The sequence below is a fragment of the Crotalus tigris genome, unplaced genomic scaffold, assembly GCF_016545835.1.
Source record: "Crotalus tigris isolate CLP2741 ecotype Arizona unplaced genomic scaffold, ASM1654583v1 scf7180000021589.104080, whole genome shotgun sequence".
In the NCBI taxonomy this organism is placed as follows: Eukaryota; Metazoa; Chordata; class Lepidosauria; order Squamata; family Viperidae; genus Crotalus; species Crotalus tigris.
Window position 1 is genome coordinate 1 of NW_024098578.1, and position 13,538 is coordinate 13,538.

Here is a 13,538-nt window from a genome sequence, read left to right on the forward strand (position 1 = left end):
GGAGGAGGATCTGTTCTGTTGATGGAAGGGGGGAGGCTCTGTGTTTCCTCTGCTTTATTCTTTAGTCTTTTGATGCATTAGGGTGTGAATGGAGGAAGGAATGTGCCATGGGTCATCTGCCTTATCTCCACTCTGCTCTGGTAGGAGCAGGATGTCATGAAATGAAACCTATAGGATTACGCCTGGGAACTCTGCTTATCACCTTGGTTCCCATAACAACCTCACACCTGGGGATTGGATGAAATTAAACTGGACATTTGGCCGTTGGGGTGGGGTTTGAATGGGATGCTTTAGTATAATGTTTTGTGTGGGAAAATATCAGATCTTGCTTTATTTTCTTGCTATCATTGCCTCTCAATAAAAGTTCCTTTTGAAACAATGCCTGTTTCAAGAATTCTGCTTTCTTGGGAGGATTAGTTGAAGTAGGACCTTACAACTTCCTCTCAAGATGGCTGCTGCACAGTAAGAGTTTCTTCTTCCATTTACCATTGATATCTTGATTTCACTTCCAAAGATTCTAATTCTCTCTGGAAGCAATTGAAGTCACTTGGCATATACATCTTCCAGTGAAGCAGTTTCATTTTCTAAGCATGCCTGAGTATTAACTTTCACTTTTTGGATTTATTTTATTTTGCTTTAAAAGTTGATTGGTGGTTGAATGCTGATTTATCTCAACCCCTTGTTGGATTCTAATTGCTTTTTTCTTTTTACTTTTTGATATATTATTCTAGATAACCTCTGTCCCTTCCATATGGAAGCAAGGCAGCATTTGCGTGGGTGAAGAGCTCTCAGACTCTCACCACTAGATTCTGTATTTTTTGAATTTGCAAAATATCTGGAATTTATTTTTATTGATTTTTTTCTTATAACCTTCTTATAACTGAAATATAGAGGAAAACATATCTTGACTGTTCTTGTTCCCTGGTCAAGTTTCACAGATTAAAATAGCTGAAGAGTGGCTGAAATCTAAGAAAGGAGAGTGAGGAAATACTCAGCCTTTAGCTGAATTTCTCTTTAAAAAACTGGACGAGACTATAATCTTTTTGCAAGAAATGTTAGGGCATGGAACTTTGGATGAAGACACACAGAAGGACTTTGATCCAGTTTGAGATCAAAGAGATATTTTTGCAGCTGGAGAACTAACAAAATGGATTTCATCTGTTGTCCCAAAGCTCAAGCCTATATGTTTCTACTACAATATCCAGCCTCTGACTGAAAAGGGAAGTGACAAATTCTTTTCTTCTATGAAGATTGAGAGAGACTGGATGGATTTATTACAGGGTGGGAGCTAATGTAGTAATGTAGATCAGTATTCAACTAGAGGGGATAATCTGTCTATATGTATTGTTTTGATGCACCTTTTTAAAATGTTTTGATTGTTTTTGTTTTTTGTCTTGTTTTTTTCTTTTTCTTTTTTTGTTTTCTGTGGGATTTTTTCTTTGGGGTTTTCTATTTTGTATTTTAACCTTGTCTTGAATAAAATAAAAATATAGATTAAAAAGAAAAATAAAAGATTTCTTAAACTCTTCCCCATCATCATAAAGGTCAAGCTCTCGACATCTGATAAACTTCACCTTTCAGCATATTAAATTACAACTTAAAATGCAAGACGGCAGCTTCAGTCAGATGATGGGAAAAAGCTTTGTCATCATGTTATGTGGAACAATACAATCATGCCTGGGAGATCACGCTTAACCATTTCCAGGATCTGAGTTAGTCACTGAGTGATTTGGCTTTATTGTTTAAAAGTTTTCTGCCCCGAAATGCTGATTTGGTATCTATCATCTACTCCCATTTACAGAGAGCTGATCCACAAGAGGAGGAACTGGACCATCTTTGTTGTTTCAAAGTATTAATTTTGAGACATGACTAGTAGGTACAGCTAATACTGTTTTATAGTCTGTGAAATTAAGTTAAGTGGAATGGTGTCACTACGATTAGTGGTCATGCCAGAATCTATACTTGCAGTACAAGATCTACAGGACTGATTGTATTCACTTTGTACATTTGGATGCAGTTTTGCCTCTCATGATTTGGACTATTTTATTTTTAAAGATAAACATGATACCAGTTGGAAAATTTCTGCTTTTAAATCAGAGGGTTATATCAGATAAGCGTAAGCATCTTTAAACTCTCATGCACTGGTTTTAATGTAACTGTTTAGATAGACAGATGTTGAGCCAGATGGCATTGTGTCTCCCATCCAGTCCCATCAAGCATTATTATTAGTGTCCAGTGAGATAGAGTATATATTTGCTATTGTGTTGGTTCCAGAGAGCTGGGGCTCCATTATAGTGAGAGCTTGCACTGCTTTGTGCTTTAATATTGATGTGCTACATAGCTCTTCAGCAAGATTCTTTCTGCTCCCCCTCCCCATTCCCCAATACTTTTTCTTTCAATGTCTGCTTATATTTCCAACAGTGCCTTGGAGTTGCTCATGCTGGCACTTTGCCTGGTGTTTTTCAGAATTCTGTTATGAGAAGCACAAGACAACAGTAAGCAGTTTCAGATTTGTCAATACATTCAGCAATTCACAGACTCCAAGTGTTTGTGTCAAACAGCATATGCTTTCATCCCTTTGATGTGTAAACTTTTAAGAAGGCCTCCACATGGTTCTGGAGTGTGTAGATAGGACCGAAGTGCATCCTGAAAACAAGCTTTTTATGTGTGATAATATCTGTGAAATAATGGAGGAAAGGTACTGGTTTGCTTATTGCTTATGTATTCCAGGACAGAGGTTTTTTGTGTTTGTGTGTTTTGTACCTCAATCTTAAAACATAGTCTCTCTCAAATTGAAGTCTCAGGCTTCACAGTGTTGGCAACAGTTTGGAGATGGCTAGCTCAGAGCTTTATTCTGGGATGTTGCTTCAGTTTTCATAACCTGTCTTAGTCTGTCATCTCGGTGTTAAACATGTCTGATTCTGCTTAGTTTTTGTGAGTTTGCAACTTATCTGAGTAACTGAATGCCATTTCTTCCAAGTAACATATGCACATATCTAGATCTATGGGCATTCAGTGTCCTTTCTTCCAAATGGATTTCCCTACATTTCCCTAGATGTTGGCCACTTTATAATAACATAATACTAATTATAAGTATCCAGACTCAGTTCTTGAGAATAATAAAGAAAAAATTGTGTTGCTTTTTGCCTATAGTCTATAGATTAATACTGGCCAGGCGTGGCTGGGTGGTTCCTGCTATTTAGTATGAATGATTCCCAGATTCCTTTGCCATTGACTGGGCTGAGCAGTTTGATAGGAGTTGAAGTTTAAAATATCTGGCAATTGCCAAGGTGCCTATCTGTGCAGAAAATCACTAGGTCTCCAGTACAGGAGATGGATAATCCACTGATGGGTTTTCTTTGTCTGCCTGCTCTTGAGACCAAGTACCAAAACTTGACATGCCCCCACTTCCTGTGGAGTCCATTCTTAACTTGGTCTCTGCTCGAGAAGACTCGTTTTGGCGTGGCTCTCAGCTTATCAGGTTAGACCAGTGGTTCTCAACCTTTCTAATGCCATGACCCCCTAATACAGTTCCCCATGTTGTGATGACCCCCAAGTGGGTGTGGCCACCAATAAGAGGGAGTAGGACAGCTAGGGAAAAGGGAAAAAAATGGCGGACAGTGTGGTTTGGCGACCCCCGTGAAATGGTCGTTTGACCCCAAATGGGGTCCCGACCCACAGGTTGAGAACCACTGGGTTAGACAAAGAAATCCATTGATTGATTATCCCTTAATAATTGGCTTCCCCTTCCAAAAAATTGCCACCTATAGGAGTTTAACCAAAAAATTTTCTGGAGATCAGTTCTGATCTCAAACCTAAAACTTAAAAGGGGATTGGTGGGGGGGGTAACTTCCCCACAGATATCAGCCAGCCCCAGGGCTCTGGGGGTGGAAAGGAGGGGGGAAGAAGGTATCAGCAGAGACCACTTGCTGAACCTTTTCCCCAACCACTAATTTTTCCTTGGGATCATCCCTGATCTCATATCTAAAATTAAAAAGGGGTGTGTGGTGGGGAAAAACTCCCGATGGATCCCAGCCAGCCCCAGGGCTCTGGGGGTGGAAAAGGGGGGAAGAAGGCATCAGCAGAGACCACTTGCTGAGCTTTTCTCCCCAACCTTCCACGGGATTTTGTTTTTTTCCTCAATTTGGGGAAAAAATAACAATCTCCAGGTCCGGATTCAAACTTGAATTCGGATCGTCGAAGATTACCTAGCAGCCCAGGGCAACCGCGGGCACCATTTTAGTTGCCGCTTTCAGGCAACAAAGGCAATCCCCGGCTGGGATCCCCCTAAAACGTCACCAGCGCGCTAAATTTAACTCCCCGGGCACAAGCAGCTTCTGGGAGGCCGCGGAGCTCATTTTCAGAGGGAAACGAGCTGCGGCCACCCTCCTTTTTTAAAAAAAAGCCGAAGGGAAGGGAGTAAGCCCCAACTAAGAACTGGGGGCTAGAGAACCTTCCTGGGACCCGCGGAGCTCGTTTTCAGAGAGAAACGAGCAGCGGCCGCCATTTCCTACCAGAGGAAGACAAACGGAGATTAAGGAAGCTCCACAACATACCTGGAAGCCCTGATAGCGATGGAATAGGAGTGCACAGTCAGCGCTCCACCCCCGATATATTTATATAATAATAGAATAAAATATAATAATAATAAAAATAAATAATTAAAAAAAAAGATTAACGCTAAAAATTAAGCTACTGCAAGGCCAACAGGCCTAAAGGCAGAACACACAATATCATCATCATCATCATCATCGTTGTTGTTGTTGTTGTTATTATTATTATTTTATTATTATTATTATTATTATTATTATTATTATTATTTATTGAAAATTTTTTAAATTTTACAAGACAAATCCCCTCCCCAAACCCACCCTCCCATACCCTCCCCCAGCTCCCCAAACCTCCCTAACCCTCCCCTAGCCCTCCCAGAGTTGATTACAGGCTTGTCCTAAATGTTTCAAAAAAAAAAGAAAAGAAAAACTTAAAACGCATATAAATCCTAAACAAATATAAATACCTTAAATTAAATAGATTATCTTCTCTAAAAAAAATAATATACTCTAAACATCTTCTAATCATACTTATAATATTATCCATCATTCTATATAAACTCTTACCAAAACACAATTTTAAACACTACTTTCTTTGAACATCTATACCTACAATATAAAATCTAATATGAATAAACAAATCTAAATACATTTAGTTAAACAAGTTATACTCCCTCCAAAACACAAATTTAAACATTACTTAAAACTTAAAACATTAGAATAAACAAGTTATACTCCCTCCAAAACACAAATTTAAACATTACTTAAAACTTAAAACATTAGAATCCCCTTATACGCATTTAATCAAATTCCATCTTAAAAATAGTAATAATAATAATTACTGATATTATTATCATTCTTTAAAAACTCCCTCCAAAGCACAAATTTAAACATTACTTAAAACTTAAAACATTAAAATTCCCTTATACACATTTAACTCTTTATCAATAACAAATTCCATCCACAATAAACACATTAAACATTTAAATCTTCACCAATAACAAATTCCATCCACAAGAAACACAGTCCTTATCAGTCTCAATTGTCCATTTTCATTCTCCATCCTTATCATACTGATATTATTATTATCAGTCTCAATTGTCCATTTTCATTCTCGATCCTTATCAATCTCTAATTTTCATTCTCCGTCCTTATCCTTATCAAACTCGAGAGAAATGCTTTGAGATCTGCCTTTAAAGATTGCTCCAAAATTCCTGAATCTCCCAACGACTCCGAAGCCAATACATGTAAGGATTCCTTAAACTCCTTATTCTGTTGGTCTTTACAATTATATGTTACACAAGTTGTCCTCTGCCCCTTCCTCTCAGCTTGTTGAAACCCCTCAACCTGAGATTTCCCATTTTCCATTTCTTCAGACGACAATTCCACCCTTGAAGATTGCTCCAAAGGCTTTATAAGTCTTGCTTCTCCCGCAGATTCAGAAACCACTAGATGTGAGGCTTCCTTAACCTTCTTCTGTTGCTGCTTTTCTTTACAGTTATGTGCTACACAAGTTATCTTCTGCTCCTCAACCTGAACTTGTTGAGGCCTCTCAAACAAAGGTTCCCCAATTTTCATTAATATAGGCTCTTCAAACTGTAATTATTTTATTATTATTATTGTTGTTCCTATTACTATTATAATAGTAATAATATTAATAAGAATAAATTCCGCTCTTGGTGACCGCCATTTGATAACTTGTTGTGGATTAGGTCAGGCCTACAGACCCTTTTGAGGTCGCCACTGATATTTTTTGCCTCCCCTCTCTTGTGCCTACTGGTGCACGTTGCCTGGTCACCTAAGGCCTCCGGGCGGAACCCAAAGAGTGGTTCCAAACGTGCCTTCGGTACCTCCCTCAGCTACCGTGACCTTAGCCCAGAGAGAATATTTTTGTTGTGGTCGGGTGATCAGGGGAACAGTCCTGGTACTTGTTCCAATTTCGCTCCCGCCAAGACTTGCCTGCCTGAGCGTCTTCTCAGTTTTTCTGGGACTGCTCAAGCGGAATGGAGGGACCCTCGTTGCCTCAATCCATGAGCACGACCCCTCCACCTCCCAATTTCGGCTGCAACACACCTTCTGACCAGAAGGCGGCAGGCAAGTGCAAAGCGAAGACAAAACACTCGCTCAAGAGGCCCTCCAAGTTGGCGGAAAAGCAAGCCAGCCATAGGTACCAGGCCCTGGAGAAGGAGTTCTCCAGAGTGCAGAGGCAGGCCCAATTGGAATTGGTTCAAATGGCGGCCACCGAGGTGGAATTACCATTGGGTCCATCCACATCAACCCAGAGCGTGTGGTCCATTCCAGGAACACCGCAACCACTGGATTCGCCATCCACATCGGCCCAACAAACACCACGGCGGCAGGCACAACCACTGAGTCCACCTCTCCACCTGCAGTCACCACACCCAAAGGTAATGACATAGGGGACATCTGGGCAGATGGACGGCTAGAGGCCCTATTAACCAAAGTGGTGGACCGAGCCCTAGCACAGTGCTCCGCCCACCACGACCAGGGGCCCTCCACCTCAGCCATGCCACACTCGGAACTCCCCTCAGAGTCCTCAGGCATTCAGGAACCCGTCTCCCCGGCCCAGTCCTCCATGAGTGGTTATTCTTCCCCACAAGAGGAGGATCAACCTGGGATCTCTATGTCAGAGGATGAGGAACTTCCCCCTGAGCCCCCCTCAGGGGGATTATTTAATCCCAACCGCTTCCTCACGATACTACGCAAGTCCACAGCCATTGCGGACATGGGGACGGATCAGTTTTCTCAGCCGCAAGCGACACCGGCCACCACATCCAGACCCGTATTCGTAGAAAAGGTGACAACGCAGCACCATGTACCTTGCCCCGTCATTTTCCTGAAAGGGATCAAGAAGCCATGGGACTCTCCCGCTTCCTTCCCATCAGTGAGTGGTACGGACAAAAAATTATACAGCACTGCCGCAGACCTCAATGAGGCCTTAGAAATACCTAAAGTAGATGAAGCCTGGACCCCCTTGGTCTCCCAGACAGCCATGGCTGGGGACCTAGTGGAGGCCCTTAAGGCAGATGACAAAAAGTGGGAACAAGCCTTTCGCAAAACCCACCAGACAGTGGCATGGGCCATCAAAGCAGTCACCTCGGCCTCCTTTTTTGTCCGGGCCACCCTCATCTGGTTGCAACAACTACAAGCCATAGTTCCTATGGATGACATACAAACACACCAGGACCTGGCTACGATGGTAGCAGCCACGGAATACGCTGCAGACGCAACGCTCCACTCGGCCATTTTTTCATCCAGATCCATAGCATCCAACATAATTGCCAGGAGAATGCTATGGCTAAAACACTGGCAAGCTGACACCAAGGCTAAGTGGCGGCTAGCGACCGCCCCTTACTCAAGCAACGGTCTGTTTGGGGAGGCCTTGGACCCCTATCTTGGAGAGACCAAAGACAAGCGGAAGGTCATGGCACACTTGAACAAAAGGTCAGACAAACGTACCACACCTTACTTTCGTAGGCAGTCCTTTCGTCAACCGACAACCACGCCTATCAGTCAGGCACCCAAGCCATTCACTCCCAGGCAGAACAAACCGTACGGCCGCCCCTACGACAGACCGGGGTTCCAGCCCAGACAACAAAACCAGTCGAGACGACCCTTTCGTGGAACGGTTCGTCCGTACCGGAAGACAAAATGACTCCTACATAGACCTACCCATTGGAGGAAGACTAGCTCACTTCTTCCACCAGTGGGAGCAGACCTCCACGGACAACTGGGTACTACAACCCATCCAGTCCGGGCTGTCCCTGGAGTTCCTGGTCACACCCCCAGACCGACTCATCAACTGCTCGGTCTCCAGGAACCCCACCAAACGCAAACTCATGCAGGAGGCCATCCAACACCTGTTGGACATTCAAGGCATAGAACCGGTCCCAGCGGAATACAGAGGCAGAGGATTTTACTCCATCCTCTTCGTGGTTCCAAAGACTTCAGGAGGATGGAGGGCAATTCTGGACCTCAAAAACCTCAACCGCTACATAACATACAAAAAATTCAAGATGCAATCCCTTCAGTCCATCCTGGGAAGCATCAGAGAAGGAGACTTCCTGGCGTCAATAGACCTCACGGAAGCCTACCTTCACATCCCCATCCACCCAACCCACCGTCGGTTCCTACGTTTCTGTTACGGGGGGAAACACTTCCAATACAGAGCTCTCCCTTTCGGTCTATCTTCGGCACCCAGGGTATTTACCAAGATACCATTTGTGGTAGCCGCCAAACTGAGAAAAATCCCAATATGCGTCCAATGTTACCTAGACGACATACTAATCCAAGCACCATCTCTACAGACAGCTCAGGCGGACGTAAGGACCGTCATTCGCGTCCTCCAATTACACGGATTCTCAGTAAACTTTCAGAAGAGCCAGACAGGTCCCTCGTCCAGGCTGCTGCATCTGGGGGCCACGATAGACACAACCAACTGTATGGTCTATCTCTCCCAGGGGCGGGTGGCCGGAATCAGGGAACTGGCTCGCTGGGTTCACAGGCAGCGTTCAGTTCTGATACTAACACTTTCCCAATTATTGGGCAAGATGGTATCGGCCATAGCCATTGTACCCTGGGCCAGGCTCCACCTACGGGACGTACAGTGGTTTCTGCTCCCTTACCAACGGCAGAACACCAGCGCATCCAACCACCTAGGCAGGGTCACGCCACAAATCTGCAGGGCGCTACGCTGGTGGTGCTCTCGGGCTGTGACCAAGGGCTCACCCTTCAAGGAACCAGTCAGAGTTACCATCACTACAGACGCCAGTCTGTACGGTTGGGGAGCCCATCTGGACCCTCAGTTTATACAGGGACGTTGGTCCGCCGCGGATCTGAGAAACAACATCAACTGGCTAGAACTCAGGGCTATCCACCTAGCCTTGCAACAATTCAAAGACAGAATCAGAGGCCACCACGTTCTAGTCCTAACAGACAACGTAGCAGCCAAGGCGCACATCAATCGGCAGGGGGGGACCATATCAAAAACCCTGATGACAGAGTCACGACTCCTATTCAGCTGGGTAGAGCCCAATCTGAAGTCACTAAAAGCGGAACACATATCGGGGGTCAACAACCAGCAAGCGGACTTCCTAAGTCGCACCACAGTGGACCCTTCGGAGTGGGGGCTACACCCGAACTTGTTCCTAGACATCTCCCGCAGGTTCGGGTATCCGATCCTCGATCTGTTCGCATCGTCAGACAATGCCCAGCTCCCCAGATTTTACTCTCGTTACTTCAACCCGCGAGCAGAGGGGACGGACGCCCTGAGAACTCAGTGGCCTCAGGGTCTGCTTTATGCCTTTCCCCCACTCCCACTCATATCGGCGGTCATCCGCAAGCTGATTCACGAGTGGGCAGAAGTGATCCTAGTAGCACCATATTGGCCACAGAGACCGTGGTTCGCCGACCTGATGAACCTGTCTCAGTCGCCCCCATGGAACATTCCCCCTCATCAAGTGTCCCTACACCAGGGAACCATCAGTCACCCAGAACCCCAATGGTTACAACTGACCGCCTGGCACTTGAGCGCCAGATAATGGCACAGGAACTATTCTCTCCCGGGGCCATTACCATAATTCAAGCTTCACGCCGTCCGGCAACAAACCGCATTTATGATTCCACTTGGAAAAATTTTTGCCTTTGGTGCAGGGAACGGCAGTTTGACTTACACAAACTCTACATCCCTCAGATAGTAGATTACCTCTTGGAGGGACTAGACATAGGCCTCGCCCCCGCGACCATCCGCAGGCAAGTGGCGGCCTTGTCCACCCTCCTCACCTGCACGGATTCGGTTCCCTTAGCTCACCACCCAGGATCCGCGCCTTTATCAAGGGCGCCTATAACACCAGACCTCCAGTAATTCACAGGTACCCGTCCTGGGAACTACCGCGAGTCCTTCACGCACTCACTCGGTCACCATTTGAACCATTGGCGACCGTTTCCTTGCGACACCTGTCGCTAAAGGTGGCGTTCCTGATTGCCATCACATCGGCCAGACGAATTTCGGAACTGGCCGCACTGTCAGTCAGAAACGACCTATGCATTTTCCACCAGGACAGGGTGGTCCTTAGGTTAGATCCTTCCTTCATACCGAAGGTGAATTCACTCTTTCACAGGACACAGGAAGTAATTCTCCCAAACTTCTGCCCAAATCCAACACATGACCGGGAACGGCAGTGGCATACATTGGACGTCTGCAGAGCCTTGCGGCGTTATATAAAGCGTACAGAACCCTTCCACAAGTCGGAGGCCCTATTTGTGTCCTTCCAAGCGGGCACCTTGGGGCGGAAAGTTTCCGCAGGCACCATTAGAAGGTGGATCCGAAGTTGTATTGCAGAAGCTTACAATGTATCATCCCTGCCGCCCCCAAGTCATCTCACGGCCCATTCCACCGAAGCGCTGCAACTTCGGCGGCATGGGCTACCCAGGCGTCAATCGAGGAAGTTTGCAGGGCCGCGACATGGTCCTCGCCTTCCCCGTTTATACGACACTACAAGATAGACCGCTTTGCATCGGCGGACGCCTCCTTTGTTAGGAGGGTCCTCCAGCAAGTTGTCTCAGAGATCAATCTACCGGCCTTATCTGTTGTTTTGCATATGGTTTTTGATGTTTTTTTTTTTAAGTTTCATTTGTTTTTTATTTTTTATTTAATTTTTTTTTTGAAGTTTTGTTATGGAGTGTTTTTTAATTTTGTTTATTTAGATTGATTATTTTTTATTCTTTTTGTTGGTTTTTTTTAATTTTTTTTTGTGTTATGTTTGTTTTATTTTATGGTTAATTTTTTTTTTTTTTATTTTTATTGATTTCCCACCCCTGGGGACAGTGAGGCTTTGGTACGTCCCATCGGTGGATTATCCATCTCCTGTACTGGAGAAGGGGCGTTGGTCTTACCTGAATGCCTTTTCTCAGTACGGAGATGGTTAATCCACACCCACCCCAAGGCCAGCAGGCCGCTAGTAGGGAGCTGAGAGCCAATACCTCATCAATCATCAGCCAATTCGCCCTCGTTAAGAATGGACTCCACAGGAAGTGGGGGCGTGTCAAGTTTTGGCTACTTGGTCTCAAGAGCAGGCAGACAGAGAAAACCCATCGGTGGATTATCCATCTCCGTACTGAGAAAAGGCGTTCAGGTAAGACCAACGCCCCATTTCATTCAGAGATTTTCATAGCATTATGACTGGGGATGCTAAGTATTGAACTCAGCTTTCTGTTTGCAAAGTAGCATTCTGCCACTGGACTATGGCCCTAATTTTTCCCATAATGCTGGCAAATCAACCTATCACCAGTTAATTCTACTGTGAATATATTTTAGGAAAAGGGAGGGGGAATACTCCTAAAAGCCCATCCAGTGACTCAACTAGGATAGGATTTTAATTTGGATTTGTGAGGTTCCAAAGATGTGACCACTATGCTACATTATAATTTTGTTGTCCATGGAAGGAAATCTAGTCTGTACACATATGAAGAAGTGAAGGTTCTCTCCATCAATAGGAGGTCAGAGTTTAAAAGAAATTCACCCTGTGGTTGCTGTGTTCTGCTTTTAAAACTGTAGTGTTCAGAGTTCAGGAAGTCTTGTGACAAGATCAGCCTCAAAACCAGGAGCTTATTTTCTCCATTCTACCCCTACTTCAGAGGAGCAATGCAGCTTTTGCCCTTGGTCTCCTGAGCTTCCATGACCCTATTCAGACACCTACCCACCTCAATGGAGTACATGGTGTTTAAGCATTAATTGTATCAGTTTGTGTTTGCTTTAGGGTGGAAAGGAGTTGCTAATGTCCTGGGGTGAACCTGTGGTTACTGGTAAGTGGACTTCAGAGGAAATGAAATAAAGGGAGGAAAAGAAGGATGGGAATTGCAATATAATAAGAAATGTAACACTTTGCTAAGTGTTGTGGGGAATCAAGTTCCCAGGAACTTTGGGGAAGTCTTTGGAAGTATATTTACACATATCCAAATCTAGGCAAGTGATGAAATTTGGGGTGGTGAAACAATTTTATTACTGGTTGGATTTTGGGATAAGCTATATAGGGCATTTGCGTGAGTCACCTTCATAAATTATTGCTTCATAAATGTGTTTCCGTGGCTAACTTGTGTTCTGCTTATAATGTTGTGGCACCTGCATGTTTTTAGGCCAGTTTCTTTTGTTCTTCTTAAGGGAGAGGGGAATTATTATTGACCATTAAAGGCTTTATTAAGAGGACCCAAAAGGTTGTCTAATGAAGTGGTCAGTAATAAGCCAGGTTTTTTTTAGTCACTACCATCATGGAAAATATTTCTTTTTATATTCCTCACAAATAGAGATGCCTCTTGTCACTGCTCAGCAAACCTAACTCGTAGGGTTCTTGAGGAAGAAAAATTGCTGGAAGGACAGTTGGAAAGATCTTGCAAACTGTTCACTCCCCATCCATACTCAAATGTATATTCACCCACCAATATCTACTTTTGAGTAAATAAGTAGGAAAATGACAGATAGCCTAGACTACTTATCAGCAATTCTGATTTGCTTATGTGGGGCTATGGTAAAAATTCTACTTTATGTTTATTTTTCCTCAGGTTATCATGTGATGTAAGTGTGAGACGGAAGCAAAGATAAACATGCAGTCCAACCACACAACTAGGAATGGCTGCCGAGTACAGGAAGTTATGCAGGTGAATACAGATTCCTGAACTGATATCTGGAAATAAGGCTGCTTTGGGTGTAGGAACTCATATCCAATAGGTGGAAGAAAGTTGTCCGGTTAAAGAGCTGAGTTTAACATGGAAATGGTATAATTTCTATGGATAGTTAGTTCTCAACTTACAACCATTTGTTAAGTAAACATTCAAAATTACAATAGTACTGAAAATGTGACCAATGAATGGTTTTCACATTTAAATTGCAGCATTGCAGCATCCCCATGGTCACATGATCAAGATTTGGGCACTTGGTGACTGGCATGTCCTTATGACAGTTGTGTTGTCCTG

At 44.1% G+C, this 13,538-nt stretch overlaps 1 pseudogene; it reads left to right on the forward strand.

Moving 5' to 3' along the window:
• The first annotated feature begins 2,255 nt into the window (after window positions 1-2,255).
• Window positions 2,256-13,538, forward strand: part of LOC120296826 — a 42,086-nt pseudogene continuing 30,803 nt past the window's right edge.